Raw genomic sequence first — 15,764 nt, 5'->3', positions numbered from 1 at the left:
AGATGCTTCAATCTTATATAGAAAGGGGAACAAAATAATTAAAGGAGGTAGATGGAGGGAGAGATCTGGGAAGGAAAAAGGAGGGTGAGGAAAATAAGTGGTGGTAGGGAACAGTTATTGGAAGGAACAGGAAAGAAGTACAAAGAGTCAGGAAATTGAATAGAAACACTTAGCAGAGGGGGATGGGAAACTGGGGGTAGACACTAGAATGTCCAAGACACTAGGGAATTGAGAGACTCCCGGGACTCAATGGCCATGACATTAGCCAAAATACCAAACAAAGGAGAGAGAGAACCTCTAGAGCCCATACCCACTGGATAGGCATGTCCCCCGGTTGAGGAATGGGGCCACCCAACCCATCTCAAAATATTAATCCTGAATTGCTCCTGTCAAAAGGAAATGCAGGAGCAAAGAATGGAGCAGAGACTGAAGAAAAGTCCATCCAGAGACCTACCTAGGTATTTGTACCATCTGCAGACACCAAACCCAGGCACTATTACTATTGCCAAGAAGCGCTTGCTGTCAGGACCCTGGTAAAGCTGTCCCCTGAGAGACTTTGCCAGGGCCTGACCAATACAGATACAGATGCATACAGCCAAACATTGAACTGAGCAATGGGACTCCAATAGAGGAGTTAGGGGAAGGACTGAAGGAGCTGAAAAGTTTAGCAACCCTACAGGAAGATCAAGAATATTAACCAACCCGAACCCCAGAGTGCCCAAGGAATAACCCACCAATCAAAGAGTCCACATGGAGGAACCGAGGACTCCATATGCATATTTTGCAGAGGGTGGAATTATCTGACATCAATAGGAGTGGAGGGAGGTTTGATGCTGCAGTTTAGGGAGATGCAATAGGGGTGAGGCAGGAGTGGGTGAGTCGGTGGAGGAACACACTCATAGAGACAAAGAGGGGAGGGGAGAGAGGAGATGGGATGGGGGTGATATTGGAGGGGTTACCAGGAAAGGGAATGTCATTTGAGACGTGAACAAATAAAATGATAAGAAAAAAAGAGCTGTATTCACTCTCCAAGAAGTTTTCTCTGAGTAGCACTCACTTTCCCTGTCTTTTATTTGCATATTCATTTAAGCTTTTATCCAGGCTCCCTATTGATTATCACATGAATCAATAGTTTATGATCTTGTCTCTTGAGTCATAGAGGAAGGCAGCAAGTACACATTTATTCTTACTTTTTTTATTGGATATTTTAAATATGCATTTCAAATGTTATTCCCTTTACAGGTTTCCAGTCCATAAACTCCCAGCCCCTCACCCCTTCTTCTATAAGGGTGCTCCCCCTCCCCAACCACCACTACCCTCCTGAATCCCAACCCTGACATTCCCTTACATTGAGGATTCCAGCCATGGCAGGATCAAGGGCTTCTATTCCCATCAGTGCTCAATGAGGTCATCCTCTGCTACATATGCAGTTGTAGCAGTAGGTCCATTCATGTGTAGTCTTTGGCTAGAGGTTCAGTCCCTGGGAGCTCTGGTTGGCTGGTATTGTTGCTCTTATGGGGTTCCAAGCAGCTTCAGCTCCTTCAATTCTTTCTCTAATTCCTCCAACAGGGACCCTGTTCTCAATTCAATGGTTTGCTGCTTGCATTGGCTTCTATATTTGTCATGCTCTGGCAGAGCCTCTCAGGAGACAGATATATCAGGCACCTGATAGCATGCACTTCTTGGCTTCATCAATACTGTCTAGTTTTGGTGACTGTATATACATGGGCTGGATCCCCAGCTGGGGCAGGCTTTGAGTGGCCATTCCTTCAGTCTCTGCTCTAACTTTGTCTCCATAGCTCCTCCTTTGAATATTTTTGTTCCCTCTTTTAAGAAGGACTAAAGCATCCACACTTTGGCTGTCCTTCTTGAGCTTTATGTGGTATGTGGATTATATCTTGGGTTATTCAAGCTTTTGGGCTAATATCCCCTTATCAGTGAGTGTCTGCAATCCTACAAACAGTGGAGGAGTGTTCCTCTTTCTCCACATCCTTGCTAGCATCTGCTGTCACCTGAGTTTTTTAATCTTTGCCATTCTGACTGGTGTGAGGAGGAATTTCAGGGTTGTTTTGATTTGCATTTCCCTGATGACTAAGGATGTTGGACATTTCTTTAGGTGCCTCTCAGCCATTCATTGATATTCCTCAACTGAGAATTCTTTGTTTAGCTCTGTACCCTATTTTGAATAGGGTTATTTAGCTCTCTGGAGTCTAACTTCTTGAGATCTTAGTATATTTTGGATATTAGCCCTGTATCAGATGTAGGATTGGTAAGGATCTTTTCACAGTCTGTTGAATGCCAATTTGTCCTTATGATAGTGTCCTTTGCCTTACAGAAGCTTTGCGGTTTTATGAGGTCCCATTGGCCGATTCTTGATCTTAGAGTATAAGCCGTTGGTGCTTTGTTCAGGAAATCTTCCCTAGTGTTTTTAAGACTCCATTATAAGTTAACTTGCCCTTATAGAGGCATGGCTCCCATCCTTGAGTTATGAGAAAATCAGTAAATATCACTGTCTGTTGAATAATAAATACAACAGGTGTAGCTAGCTGATAACAACAGAGTGGGCTAATACAAGTCATTCCTAAGTAAGATGCTTGTTTTTCATGTATGCTCCCTTCTTAAGGTTTAACCAGGTAAACCTTAACTAGCTTAAAGGCCAACATTCCTTTAATCCTCTCACATAAAGCCAAGTCTTGGAAACCCTCACTTGCAGATTTTCCTTTATAGTCTCCTTCTCCTATGCATCAGACAGAGCAACTCTCCCATCCTGTTGTACCATATTCATTCTTTCATTCATTCATTCATTTATGTGTGTATAGATCTCTCTCTCTCTCGATCTCTCTCTCTCTCTCTCTCTCTCTCTCTCTCTCTCTGTGTGTGTGTGTGTGTGTGTGTGTGTGTGTGTGTCACCCTGAGAGTTGGTAGAAAAGAAGACAACTTTCTGGAATCAGTTTACTCCTCCCATGTGTTTTGGTTTGTTTTGTTTTTTGAGGCATATCTCTCTTGCTTCTTATTCCAGTCTAGGTTGAATGTTAGTTTCCAGCTGATTCACTTTTCTCTGCCTCCTATGTCACATTATGATCACACAACTTATAAATGTGTAGAATTATATCTGGCTTATTTGCAAGAATTCAAGGAATTTAATTTAGGTCATCTGTTTTGTGTGGCAAATACTTTCACCTGCTAAGCTACATCATCAACCATGCAATGATTTTTGAATGTACATCAGAACATGTATGTTCTACTCCTTTATCAGGCAAATTCCCTACTGTCTCTGAGATGATGAATTTTGCTCTCTTATTATGTTAATGAATATCCACTTCACGGGCATACCATGATTAAGCTGTGTCTGTTATATATGGGTACATACATTATAAATCTATAGGTATACCCATGCTTATATTATGTGCATATGCTATAATTTATTAAATATATCATAAGTATATGTAACTAAGTCCATAAATATTATTGTGATACATATGGGGTTTTATTTTTTGGTTTCATATTTTGAGATAGTGTCTCTCTATTTAGCCCTGGCTGTCCTAGAACTTTCCATGTAGTTCAGGATGCCCTCAAACTCAGAAATCCATCTGCTCCTGACTCTGGAGGATTAGAATTAAAGATGTTTGTATCCACAACTCTCCATAGACATGAATAAGGGTCAAACTGATCTAATAAATCCCTGTGACCTTTATTCATGTCTCTGGAGAATTTTTTAATTACATCAACTGAAGTAGGAAGACACCACTTCAAAGGAGGTGGTATTATATTACATAATGCACATATATTACATCTTTATAAATCACACACACACAATACTAAAACACACAAAATTTACACACACACACACACTATACAAGATATCTTTTCTATGTCTCTGGAGAACATTGGCTAACAGAATTTCTAAATAAAAATTTCTGATGATTTAACAAACTCCTTCTTGAAAAGTATGTCTCTAAATAATATTGTTCAATCAAAACGTTTCTTTATGTTAGTTTATGTGAAGACTTCATCTAAGAAGGGAATATATTTCTAGCCTACTAAGAAGAACCAGAACTCTGATATTTTAAAATATTTCTGATCATGAATTTTGTTAATGCATTTTCAAGTATCACACTCATTTCCCTATCAATCTGGCAGTCATATTAATTTCTTATTAATAGGAATTGGAGTGAGTACAAATAGAACTCTTAAGCCAATTATAATGCTACTCAGCATAATCCAGGTCATGTTCAATTAACACAACAAATTAATTCAAAAGCATCTTAGACCAAACACATACGTCATTCTGTTTACTGCCTCTCGAAACTGTGTTATATATTTGCTGTAATATTTTTACAATGTTTGGCCTAACACTACTCTAAACATAGCTCTTTCAGTCTTCCTACCCTTTTTATTATTAATATTTTTAATAGTGTGTATGTATCTGTATCTCTTTGTCAATGTGCCAAATGTGTGGATTCCTGCAGAAGCAAGAAGAAAGTATTAAGTTCCTAGAGATAGAGTTAGATTTCTTTTTTTTTTGTGTGTGTTGCTTTTTTTTTTTTAATTAACTTGAGTATTTCTTATGTACATTTCAAGTGTTATTCCCTTTCCCGGTTTCCGGGCAAAATCCCCCTCCCCCCTCCCCTTCCTTATGGGTGTTCCCCTCCCAACCCTCCCCCCATTGCCGCCCTCCCCCATAGTCTAGTTCACTGGGGGTTCAGTCTTAGCAGGACCCAGGGCTTCCCCTTCCACTGGTGCTCTTACTAGGATATTCATTGCTACCTATGGGGTCAGAGTCCAGGGTCAGTCCATGTATAGTCTTTAGGTAGTGGCTTAGTCCCTGGAAGCTCTGATTGCTTGACATTGTTGTACTTTTGGGGTCTCGAGCCCCTTCAAGCTCTTCCAGTTCTTTCTCTGATTCCTTCAACGGGGGACCTATTCTCAGTTCAGTGGTTTGCTGCTGGCATTCGCCTCTGTATTTGCTGTATTCTGGCTGTGTCTCTCAGGAGCGATCTACATCCGGATTTCTGATCAGCCTAACTTGGTCTGAACTTGAGTCCTCTGGAAGAGCAGAAAGTACCCTTAACTACAAAGCCTTCTTCCCAATTACATCTTAGCTTCTTGAAATCCACACAGAATGCAAAGCAGAGGGCTTCATTGACTTTTCTACTCTTTTTTCCCTCACTGCTCTTTTTTAAATTTAATTTTGTTCCAAATCTTATATTCATTTCTCTGGTCTTCTTTACAATTTTTTTTTTGCACTTGATGAGTGACACTAAATACCTTCTTCAAAATACATTAGGGATATAACACCTTTCTGTCCAGTCTTTCTCAAATATCTACAAGGAAATCCATTTTCCCCTGAATTTGAGTTTAGAAAAAAATTTAATGACAGATTACAGACTCTTTATACTTGGCCACAGCATCCATTTCCTAGATGGCTTGCTGCTCTTTACAGTTCATTATTTATATCGACCTGAATAAATTTACACCTTTTTTCCAATATGGAAAATATTCATTTAATAATTGTAACCCTCTACTACAATAAAGTATAAGTACTCTTCTCTACCAGGGTGCAATTTGCAATTGATTAGGTAAGCTTCCACTATTTTAAACAAACTAAAGCTCTTTTATGGCTATTGAATGATTTGTAATAACAGAAAATAAAAATGACATGAAACAACATAATATATTTTACAATGAGGCATAACAAGTTTAGGTCAGTGGAAACCAGTACACAATTTTATTATATATAAAATACCTTTTATCTTACTGTCCATTTAACAATATACATCTACTATGTAGGACAATATTCCGTTGTTTACATTATTTATTTTCTTTGCTTGTACTGCTGCTATAAGCACCCACACTTTGACTTGATTCTAACTTAGGTAGAATTAGCTAATGAATGAATCAGTTAGAAAAAGCTAATGAATTGTATCATCTGTGACAGGGCTTAAAAAGAGCTTATTGACCCATTCCTTGACAATTTTATATTTATTCAAACTCCTGAAAATGCAGAACTAATCCAGATATCCAATTTCTGTTCGGTATAAAAAGCACAGTACGAAAGAGTATTTATACTAATCATCTAATATACCACAGACAAGCCATTAGATAATAGTCAGTCCAATGTATGGATATAGACTACCTACATATGTAATAACATTTCATTTTCTAAAAGGGCTGACAGCAAATATTCACTAGCTGTAAGCTACTCGTTTTTTTAATTAGTTCCAGAAACCTGACTCAGCAAGGAGTAAGCTCTTCCCAAAGTGTAACACATAGAATAATGGATTCTACTGGAACCATAAAAGCTTGATCACTTCAACTCACAGTGGGACACTTTAGCTGGCTATATATACTTCAGCGATTCAATGGAGTTACTTAAGCTTTCACTGTGCCTATATTGCAGTTTAGCTTCCCCAATTCTTCTATATCATATGAAGATTCAATACATGTCAGTACCAACATCAAAAGAGCACAATTTTTGAAAGTGGGTGCCCCACATTTTCCAAGTCATTAGATAAATTGCAGTTAAATCTGGTGATGAAACTTAATCATTGGTAGTCTAGGACCTAGCATGAAATTAGTGACATACTCCTTATTCAGATAGTAAGCCACTATAAAAGCTACTCTGAGCAATACCAAAAGAAGGTATTAGAAAATAGACAACCTGTGTCTTGGGTATTCTGTACTTTTTGGCTAATATCCACTTATTAGTGAGAACATACTGTCCATGACCTTTTGGGTCTGAGTTCCCAACAAACATTGAAAGAGACAGATGCAGATATGTGCTCTCAATCAATGAACAGCAGCTCCTGACACCTCTGGTTTAATTAAGGAAAAGCTGGAGGAAGCTGAGGAGGAAGATAGTCCTATAGGAGAACCAGAAGTCTCAATTAACCTAGAGCCCTGACATCTCTTAGACACTGGATCACCAACCAGGCAGCATACACCAATTGAGATGAGGCCCTCATCACATATACAGCAGAGGATTCCCAGGTCTGGGTTCAATCAGAGAAGATGCACCAAACCCTCAAGAGACTGGAGGCCCCAGGAAGTTTAGAGGTCTTTTGAGATGGCTGGGTTGGGGACATACTTGTGGAGACACAGGCGTGTGTGGAGAGGAGGTATGGGATGTGGAACTCTCTGGAGAGGGTGGACTGGCAGGAGAATAAAATCTGGAGCTAAAAATAAATAAAAAATAAAATTTTAAAAAGAAAAGAGACAATCTAAGGATCCAGAATGGTAGAGACTCAGCATATGATCATAGTATGAGAAAGTTGGAACTACATGAGCCACACAGTTCATAAAGTATAGGTAAATCAAACAGTACAAGGCTGCCTGGAAATTTGAGAATGTAGATTCTGATCAGAAGCATTGCAGAAATGAAACTTTTAGCCCACTGAATGTGAAAGGTAAGAATTACATGTAAAAATTATGAGGAATATGATTTCAAGGTTTTTCCTTTTAGTTGTTTTACCTTTTATAAGCCTGGCATTTCTGTCTCCTGTTCTGTTTTTTCTTTTTCCTAATATAACGCTGAATTGCACAAGTATATAGTATGTTTGATATGACTCATGATAATCAATATAATCTTACACATTTCATATTGAAGTGGAATTTCAACAAAATTTTGGGCTTAAACTATGCACATGAGAACATGTTAAAATTGTGCATCTGTCTTAGTTTCTCTTAGTCAACTAAAGATACTTGGTGAAGAAGTATGTATTTGATATTAAGATTCCACCTTACTGTTCATCATTGAAGTCAAGGAAGAAATTCAAGCAGGGCAGGATCCTGGAGTCAGGAGCTGATACAAAGGCTATAAAGGAGTTCCGCTTATTTGCTTGCTCTTTATGGTTTCCTCATCCTGCTTTGTTATAGATATCAGTACACTCAGCATACTGGTGTCCCCTCCACAATAAGCTAACCCTCCCACATCAATCACTTATTAAGTAAGTAACTTACAGGAATGGCTACAGTCTGATATTATGGAGGAATTGCCTCAATTCAGGATATCTCCTCTTCAGTGAGTCTAGCATGTGTCAAATTGACATACAATTAGCTATCAAAAGGACCACATATATTTTGCATGTGGAAATGGAAAGCATTTGTGGTAAAGAGTAAAGCATATTATAGGTGGAATTTTTATGTACCCTAAAAAACATATAATAAAATCTTAGTAAATGAATGAATTAATGAATAAGTGTATAAATGTTTAGTATTGCAAAATGCTAGAGAAAGATAAAAGAGGTGACAAGACTGATGTTATGCCAAAACCAAGACCAACAAAAGGAAGAAACAAATCCGAAATTCTTTGGAGAGCCATGAGAACCACTAGATTTCATTGCCTATGTCAAAACTATATAAAGGCTGCTTGCCCTATTAAGATCTGCTATGAATCCATTAAGAAGACAATTTCTCCAGGATAGTGATAGGTATCTTTTAACTCCATATAGATCTTGCTTAGCCACAAAACTATTTTTAGAATCAATTTGTAGTATCCTGCATAAGGTCCACACTAAGCTTGAAAAGGAAGAAGCTGTATATTTCCTATATTTTTTACCACAAGGAAATATACATGGGGAATACATAATACATTTATATGATCATGATCACTGACACTCTTATAAAAGAAAACATTCAATTGGAGATAATTTTCAATTCAGAGGCTTATTTCACTGACATCATGGCAGAAAGCATAGCAGCATTCAGATAGACATGTTGCAGGTAAAAGAGTTGAGAATTCTTCATCTTGATCCACAGGTATCAGAAATTGAATGCTATGCCACACTGGGCCTAGTGTTAGAACATGAGATGTCTAAAGCCCCACCTAGTAACATACTTCCTTTAACAAAGCTACACATCTTCCTACGTGGCCAGACCTCCTAATGTTGCCACTCCCTATGACCCTATGGGGCCATTTTTAGGTTTTATAAATATAACCTGAATGCTTATAGCAAAAATATTTATTGACTTGAGTGCATGTTCCTATGACTTGGGAGTATTTCCTAGAATACGAAATTTAGTACTATGCTAAATATTTTAGAAGTAATGCAAAATGCATCGAGGTTGATGTATAGAAATGTGGTTTTTTACTGTCAGTCTTCTGTGAAAATTAAACTCCATGAAAAGTTTAGAATAAGCGATATGCACAGGACATATAAACTATGAAATCATTTCAAAAGGCAGGTAAATCACTCTTAAGGTTACCCTAGTGCAAGGATAGAGTTTATACATTATTAAGAATGAATGCCTCTGTCTTAGTCAGGGTTTTACTGCTATGAACAAACACTATGACCAAGGCAAGTCTTATAAAGGACAGCATTTAGTCAGTCTGGCTTATAGGTAAACAGTTTCAATCCTTCATCATAAAAGTGAGAGCAGGAAAGCATCAAAGCAGACATGATGCAGGCAGAGCTGAGAGCTCTACATCTTTATCTGAATGCTGCTAGAGGAATACTGGCTTCTAGGGAGTTAGGATGACTATCTTAAAGCCCACATCCACAGCGACACAGCTATTCCAACAAAGTCATAGCTTCTAACAGGGCTACATTGTCTAGCAGTGCCATTCCTTGGGTCAAGCACATACAAACCATCACAGCCTCCTTAAATTTTCTGATCTAAGAATTAGATTCGTTTTTTACTACCTTAAGATTGTTCATGTATGATAATGTAGGTATAATGTTGCAGGCTTTAAAAAATACCAATTATTTATCATGGAAGAGTTTATAAATTAAAAAAAAACTATAGTTATAAGAATGGACATTCATGACTAGGACATCAGTATCAGTAAGAACTTCAATGGTGAGATGAGAACTTAAAGATGAGAGAGGTTATAGTCAAGAAAATACCATCTTTCTTGGATACTTAACATTCCAGCCAGGTATGCTTTTTGCCTTGGACAAAAGTCCACCTCTAAGAAGGACAGATCATTTTAAGCCATGCTAAAGGCATGGGCACAAACAGTAGTCCCTTAAAGAGATACTGTAGTTCTCCACCCCAGAACTCCTGCCTGTAGGACAGTAGCTTATTAGGCCACAGTGTCTCAGCCACATAGCTTTTAAGTTTGCCTGCTTATAAAGGCAGACTGTATTTTTTCTTTGCTCTATTACTTTTCTAAGTATTCTTTATCCCCAGCAGTTTGGGTTTCTTTGCTCTTTCTCCAAAGTCTCCCTCTCCATTGTTTGGCTGCTTGTCTATCTTATGTCTGACCTACACCCAAGGTCTTGGCTTCAGAAGTTTCATGAGAAAAAGTCTGTATTGAAAAAACTAATGAGTCAGACGAAGGTTGAGGGAGTTCATAGTGGAAACTGCTACTAGAGCTGCTCTAGTCAGTTTGAGAATAAAGTGGCAGAATAAAGCTTCAAGGTGAAGAAAGTGAACCAAGTCTGAAGCAGAACATGTATCAGGAGCAAGAAATGACTCATAAGCAAAAAAGAGCTAATCAGATCCAGGTTGAGACAAATAGTTGGACAGGTAGATCAAACAAGTAAATGGCAGGTAATACATAGACTATATCAAAAGAGAGAGAGCAGTAAATTCTGTAACACCGTGGCTCTTACAGACTTTCTTTCCCTTCTTTCATAAGACATGTATATGTTTATATTTACACATATACAAATAATTAATGAAAAAGGCCATTAATTAGAAAAATAATAAGGAGGACTATATGGGAGGGTTTTGAGGTAAGAAATCATCTTAACAAACGCAGAAATGGAATGGAGAAATTATATAATTATAGTATAATCTCAAAATATAAATGATTAAAAATTTTTTCAGGACAGTAACCCATAACAAAAAAGACAAATGTGTCTTGTTCTCTTTTGTCCTAGCTTTATATCTTCTATGTGTATATAATGTTTTTTAAAATGGAGAGCCATGTCTTGTGACTCCAGACTTGTTGCCTCCTGCTTAAGACAAAACTCCTAAGACTCAGCATTTTGATGAAGACCCAAGGTGCATGGTCTATCTTATTCTCCTTCCCTCCCCCATCCCCATCTTGTTTAGTTGATCCTTACTTAAAATTTCCATTACATTATGATTCTCCAGTGACATACAGTATCACTCCCAAATAGAAAGCCATAACTACCACACTAGGCTGAGACTTAAGTAAGGCAGTATTTATCTCCTCTCCATTCTTGACTCTCTAGCCTTACTCTAAGACCTCCTGCTCCATGCTGTCTTGAATTCCTCCTCCCAAACTACTTCCCAGCCTGTTTCTGCCATCATGAAACTTGGCTTCTTCTTATGGACCCAGGGTACAACTAATTCTTCCCTGAATCCTTCTTAATTTTCCCTTTTAGCTAATTACTTTTACTATTATATTATTATTATTATTATTATTATTATTATTTTATTATATTAACTTTACTAATTTACATTTCAAAATATATCTCTCTTCCCAGTTTACCCTTCACAAAATTCCCATCTCATCCCCCCTCCTCTTTGCCACTATAATGGTACTCCTACACCCACTCAACCATTTCTGCCTTACTTCTCTAGTACCACTGTATGCCAGGTCATCAAACCTTTTATTGGTGCTTTAGTCCCTGAGATATCTGGGTGGTCTGGTTAGTTTATATTGTTCTTCTTTTGGGGTTGCAATCCCATTCATCTCCTTCAATATTTCCCTAGCTTTTTCATTGGGATTCCAGAGCTGAGTCCAATTGTTGGCTGTGAGTATTGGTTAAGCTCTGGAAGAACCTTTCAGGAGAGAGCTGTACCAGGATCCTTTTAGCAAGCATTTTTGGCATCAGTAATAGTGTTGGGTTTGGTATCTGCAGATGGGATAGATCGCTAGGTTGGGTGGTCTGTGAATGACCTTTTCTTTGGTTACTATTCCATTTTCTTCTCCCTGTATTTCCCTTAGGCAGGACCAATTCTGGATTAAAAATTTTGTTATGGGTAGGTGGCCCCATCCCTCAAATAAGGGCCTCTATTGGAAGTGGTCTCTACAGATTCTATCTTCCTTTTATTGGTTATTTTGTCTAATGATATCCCAGTTGGTACTAGTACAGAAACAGGCAGTTAGATCAATGGTATAGAATTGAAAACTCAGAAATAAACCCACACACCTATGGTAACTTGATCTTTGACAAAGAAGCCAAAGCTATGCAGTGAATGGGGGTTGGGGAGGGACAGCATTTTCAACAAATGATGCTGTTTCAACTGGAGGTCAGTATGTAGAAAACTACAAATTGATCCATTCTTATCTCCTTGTATAAAGCTCAATTCAAAGTGGATCAAGGTCCTCCACATAAAACCAGATACACTGAAACTAATAGAAGAGAAAGTGGAGAAGAGCCTCCAACACCTTTTCACAGGGGAAAATTTCCTGAACGGAACACCAATGGCTCAGGCTCTGATGTCAACAATTGACAAATGGGACCTCATAAATTTGAAAAGCTTCTATAGGGCAAAGGACACTGTCAATAGGACAAAACAACCATCTGCAGTTTGGGAAAAGGTTTTTACCTACTATATATCTGATAGAGTGCTAATATCCAAAATATATAAATAATCCAAGATGTTAGGCTCCAGACAAATAACCCTATTAAAATTTGGGGTAGAGAGCTACTCAAAGAATTCGCAACTGAGGAATCTGGAATGGGTGAGAAGAAACTAAAGGAATATTCAACTGCTTCAGTGATCAGAGAAGAACAAATCAAAGTGACCCTCAGATTCCGTCTCACATCAATCACCCTGGCTAAAACAAAAACCCAGGTGACAGCAGATGCTGGCAAGGATGTGGAGAAAGAGGAAAACTCTTCCATTGCTGGTGGGCTTGCAAGCTTGTAACACCACACTAAAAAACAATGTCTTTTGCTTTATGTATCCCCTGTATTTGGTTGGTTAGCACTCAGCTTTACATTCTTACACGATTGCCTTATTTTGATTGATACAATTAATTGATAGACAGATGCAGTTTTGAATAGAAAATGCAATTGTCAAAACTTTATGATATTAAAATGGACTGATACTGGAGGAATTTGTATTTTTTGCAAAACAGCTTCTTTATTTTTATCTAATAGATACTTTTCTTACTTAAAATTTTCATAGAAAAACAATTTATTTCTACCAATCCTCATTATTTATTTAACAATACATTTTTGTTTTCTTTAATAGTTTATTTAATTTTAATTTTCTCTGCGCTATTCATTGGTAACATACTTTGATAAGATGTAGGAAATTTGTCACATTTTTGCTATTTTATTTGGTCATTGGATTAACATATAGGTACAGGATTACATCATGACTTCTGGAACTATAGCAAGGGAAGTCATGACTAAGGATTTCACCCTGGGCCAATGATCAATGCATCATTTTATAAGATTCCAAAATTTCTTCTTTTGTTTCTGAATATTTTGTTTACTCCTTGAACCACATAGTTGGTCCATGAAGAGCTCTTAAATCTGTTCCATTGGGATCTGTATTATTGGTGAATAAAAGGGCAATACCTTCAACCAATACTCTCCTTTCCTTCAAGTATCATTGCTTCTGGAAACCATTCAGCTTGTGTCATCTGACTGGTTAGATATTCATTTAGGGCCTTCTTTGATATAATTGATAATTCTTTTTTAATTAAATTATCTTTGTTTTTCTTTGTTGTTGGCCAAAAACTTATAACTATTCTGAATCCGGTAGCCATTTGATTTTTAAACTTAAGTTAATTTGACATCCCCAGGACCTCTTATAACAGTCTTCTTAGCTTTGCTAATGTTGTGATGCTTTAATACAGATCCTGCTTTTGTGGTGACCCCCCTAACATAAAATTATTTTTGTTGCTGCTTTAGAACTATAATTTTGCTGTATTATGAATCATAATGTAAAACTCTGTGTTTTCCAGTAGTCAAAGATGACCCCATGAATCATTCTACCCTAAAGGGATCATGACCTACAAGTTGAAAAATACTCTCCTACAGAATCAAGAAACACATTGGCGTACCTGGTATTGATTTATTTACTCTAAGTTTAGGTTTGCTAACAGAAAGGGAAGACCATGGAAGGTATGACTAAATGAAACCCTTCTTTCTTTATTTTGAAAGATACTTTTTGGTAGATTTTTCATTTTCCCTAAGCTCTTTGGCCAGCAACTTTCTTCATTTAGGTGTAATGTTTCTAAACATTTTTAGTTATTCAAACTACAATGTTTATGGTTAATAGCACAAGAAATGGTGCTTCCTCTCAATTTTAGTTCTTATTCTTAGGGTAAAGGCTTATTTTTTAATATAAAAATTCATTATTTCCTAAAACATTGTTCCTTCTTTTTGATACCATCAAGTATATACTCACACATTTCTTAAAAATTTTCTGTCACATACAGATTTTTTTCCTCTTTCTTTTTCCCTTTCTTTCTCTGTCCTTCACATGACACTGCTTTGGTTTCTAAGCCATCTATTCTTTTCCTATCTGATATAAATACATGAACACTGTACCATCACCACACAAAAAGTCATTTTCTTTATTATATGATTTTTAAATCAATAGTAGAATCCAATTTGAATACATAGCACATTGTAGCAAATGAAGATTTTATACACATATATTTATTAACATTTATTTTCTGTTGCCAATCTCAAGAAAATCTCCTTTTCTTTTAAACTTCCTTTCTATATTATTATACACATACATCCTGCCTCTGATCTCAAAGCCTAAGATTTAGAAATAGATACACTATTAATATTATATTGAGGATGAGAATATATTTTTACAAAAACTAAAAAAAAAGCAGAAAAGAAAATGCACAAAGGGAAAATTTTCTTTCACATTAATTCTGGGCACAAAAGACTTTATTAATATTTTTAATTCACACTAAAGATCATGATAGGTATTATTTTTTTATCTCTTTTTGTGATGTCACTTTTTCCTTTATTTGTTGTATTTTCCCTTCTCTGTGTCATCTTGTTTTTATCCTTCTAATTTTCAATCATTTACAATTTTCTTGCGAAACCTAACCATATATTACTTACAAAGTATAATTTTAGCATCCACTGTCCCAGGAGCTCTTCTGTTTTTAATCCCATACACTTTTTAACCTAAATTTATAGCCTTACTGTTAACTTTGTAATCCGTTCTTTCCCTTGGTGAGGTTTACTGCCTTTATTTCTATTCCAGGACTTGTGTAATGATTTTAATTCTACCTTATGATCAAATCACAGATATAGCATTTAGCCTTGGTGGACATCATTATTATTATATTATTAAGATGTTGTTTGAATAAAAATTTTAAATCTGTATGTATTCTTTCCCAAGAAGCTATGGTAATGTTGTTAACTTACATTTCTTAACTGGAGAAAAGAATACTCACCAGTGATAACAAATTGGGCCAGATAAACAGTGGAAGTCCTAGAAATCTATTTCTCAAAAGCTTTAATTCCAATTTAAAGAATTGGGCATTTGAATAGGTAAGGAGGACAAGACAAATTGCCTGAGGAGGATCATAGTTTGAAATGGTCTCTATGTGTGAAAGATGGTATTTTGAATGCTATCATGGCTTTTTTGAACTTGACATGTGTGTTTTGACTGTTTTTTGGTGAGGAATGAAAGATAAAGAACAACACAAGCAAGAGCTGGACCTGAAGTTGCTATAGGAGTTGAAACAATAGGCCCCATGGCTCCTAGCTCCAACATACAACAAAGAAACATGCTCCACTATGTTCATAGCAGCCTTATTTATAATAGCCAGAAGCTGGAAAGAACCCAGATGCCCTTCAACAGAGGAATGGATACAGAAAATATACATCTACACAATGGAGTACTACTCAGCTACC

This window comes from Rattus norvegicus, chromosome X, assembly GCF_021556685.1.
Source record: "Rattus norvegicus strain SHRSP/BbbUtx chromosome X, alternate assembly SHRSP_T2T, whole genome shotgun sequence".
NCBI lineage: Eukaryota > Metazoa > Chordata > Mammalia > Rodentia > Muridae > Rattus > Rattus norvegicus.
Note: the sequence above shows the minus strand (reverse complement) of the source record.